A 2,571-nucleotide genomic window follows, 5' to 3' on the forward strand; every position below is an offset into this window, starting at 1 on the left:
GCCGGGGGGTGAGCAGGGTCTGTGGGGGGCAGGGTTGGGGCAGTGGGGGGGGGCAGGTGGAGCCGGGGGGTGAGCAGGGTCTGTGGGGGTCAGGGTTGGGGCAGTGGGGTGGGGGGGCAGCAGGGGGGCAGGGCAGGTGGAGCCGGGGGGTGAGCAGGGGGCAGGGTTGGGGCAGTGGGGTGGGGGGGCAGGTGGAGCCGGGGGGTGAGCAGGGTCTGTGGGGGGCAGGGTTGGGGCAGTGGGATGGAGGGACAGCAGGGGGGCAGGGCAGGTGGAGCCGGGGGATGAGCAGGGGGCAGGGTTGGGGCAGTGGGGTGGGGGGGCAGCGGGGGGGGGCAGGTGGAGCCGGGGTGGGGGCAGGGGCAGGGGCAGGGCAAGGAGGGAACCGGACGGGGCCGGGCCGGGCGCCCGGCTCCTCCCCGTGCGCGTCTCTCCCTCCCCGGCTCTCCCGGCGGCGCGGCGCAGGCGGATCTCGGGGGCCGCCGCAGTTCCCAGCCCGCAGCCCGAGGCGGAGCGCGCAGCGCAGCGCCCAGGTGAGCGGGGCCGGGGTATCTCCGCGCTGGGGGCGCAGGCAGCCGGGCGGGCAGGGGGGACCCGGAGCTAGAGCGGGGCGTGGAGGGGAAAGCGGGTGGGGCCAGGCGCGGGGAGCCGGCCCTGGGGCCAGCTGGCCCCCACCCCACCCTCAGCTTAAAAATCAAGCCGCAAGAGGCGGCATCAATCCGGGGGCGAAGGGGCCAGGAGAAGTTTAAGGGGCGGGGGGGGGACGTGCTGTGGGGGTCGGAGGGGAGGAGGGGGACCCTTGCCCCCCTGCCCGGGCTGATCTCATTCTGGACATGGCACATCCTCCTTTCCTAGCGCTGCCTAGTCACGTAGGCCCTGAGCCGAAGATAATTAAAGTCAGAGCAGAAAACTGATTTTGGTTTCTCTGTTCAGACAGCGGAACAGGCCCAGGAACAACCCCCCCGCTTCATCTGCTCACATCCACTTATTCCTTTACCCCAGACCAGAGGCAGGGGTACCGGGGCACTTACCCCGTCTTCCCTCTGAAAGCAGATCCTGCTTTTCCCCTGGTATATGTAAGTGCCAGAAATGCGCTGGGGGCGGTAGAAGGCGTAAAACCGTCTTACACCTGAGACAACACCGCAGCCGCCTCCCTTAACAAGAACCTGGCCTTTCCTACCTCCTGCCCCCGTGCCCAGTCCACCCGAACGACCTTTACAGTAAAAGGGACTCTCGAAAATCCTACCCCCGGCTTGTTCCGGCTGCAGGTTGGAAATGGGAGCTGCTCACAGGCACGCCCACCTGTCGCCCCATCCTGGGTTTCCCCTCAGACTGGCCAGTCCCCCGTGTCCTACATCTAGCAATATGGGAGCTGTTTCCATACCATAGCAGCTTCCTGGCATCATAAGAGCATTTCAGCTTCAACATTTGTACCCGGGGACTTGTCCCTACACTCTGTTGATGGTATCGATACTTCTGATATCTTGCCAGCTCTCTCACACTTCCACACCCCTCTGCTGCTCGACCGCTCTCTTCCTGACCACTCCTCTCTTCTCCTCCATGTCCTTTCCCATTTCCTCTCCCACCATTTCCCTCCCTGCCTTCACTTACTGTACAGATTCAGCTCTTCACCCCCATCCCCTTGCCCCCGTCTCAAGCCGACTGGATAAAAACAAAAAGAACCAGCACTTTTTTTTTTCTTCTTTGCAAAACAAGTATCTCCAGTTCCCCCAACCACAACCATAACCACAGCAAACTCATGAATGGGTAACTGTTACCCTCATTCTCCATTTCTCTCTCCTCAGTCTCTGATTCTTTAAATCATCATTGCAAGCTCTTCTTGGCACAAACCGTATTTGTCTAGAAAGTGCTCACTATACTTTAGGATCTAGATAAATAATCCTTGTTCCATACAACCCTGACAGTGTCTCCTTTGTGAAACCCTTCACCTGCAAAACGGTGAGATGCAATGCTATTACGTTGTGAGGATCCGTGTATTCATGTTTGCAAAGTGCTTTGAGATCTTCTTCTCTAAAGGTGGCAGAGACAGGCCCTGAGTATACACAAAACGTACAGATGGATAAACACTAACAGCATCATTACCTGTAAACAGATACCTTTTCCAAGATAATTACTCTCTCAAACGCTTATGTCGGTAACGTAGGGATGGATAACATATCTTCTTATCGTGGCAATTCATCTTTTCCTGGCATAAGGCAGGAACCCCACCCCTAAGGCTGCAGAGACGTTAAACAGATGCGTGATTAGACACAAATTTCTGAGCCACTGCCTTGTTTATCGGTTTGTTTTGCCCTGGCACAGTGAGCTAGATTATCTAATACAACCCAGATGAAACATTCTCCAGTGCTTTGCTGAAACATGTCTGATGAGAAAGCCCAATTGCATTCTTGTTAATAACTACTTTACTTGCTTAAGAGGAGGCTTGGATCTTCATATGAATAATATGGAGCTTTTCTGTCTGTATTCAGGAAGGGACCTGGCTTTGTTAGTAAAAATGGTACAGTTTACCCAGTGAGGTTATGAATGTGACTTCCTTTTTGAGTATATACA

General features: G+C 56.7%; 1 protein-coding gene across 1 annotated transcript in view; it reads left to right on the forward strand.

The window, feature by feature from the left end:
- The first annotated feature begins 378 nt into the window (after positions 1-378).
- Positions 379-2,571, forward strand: part of LOC102943321 (prion protein) — a 17,100-nt gene continuing 14,907 nt past the window's right edge. Inside the window, exon 1 of the mRNA XM_037886429.2 lies at positions 379-533. The gene's annotated coding sequence lies outside the window, so the exon portion shown is untranslated. The remainder of the gene's footprint in view (positions 534-2,571) is intronic.

This window comes from Chelonia mydas, chromosome 26, assembly GCF_015237465.2.
Source record: "Chelonia mydas isolate rCheMyd1 chromosome 26, rCheMyd1.pri.v2, whole genome shotgun sequence".
Classification (NCBI taxonomy): Eukaryota; Metazoa; Chordata; order Testudines; family Cheloniidae; genus Chelonia; species Chelonia mydas.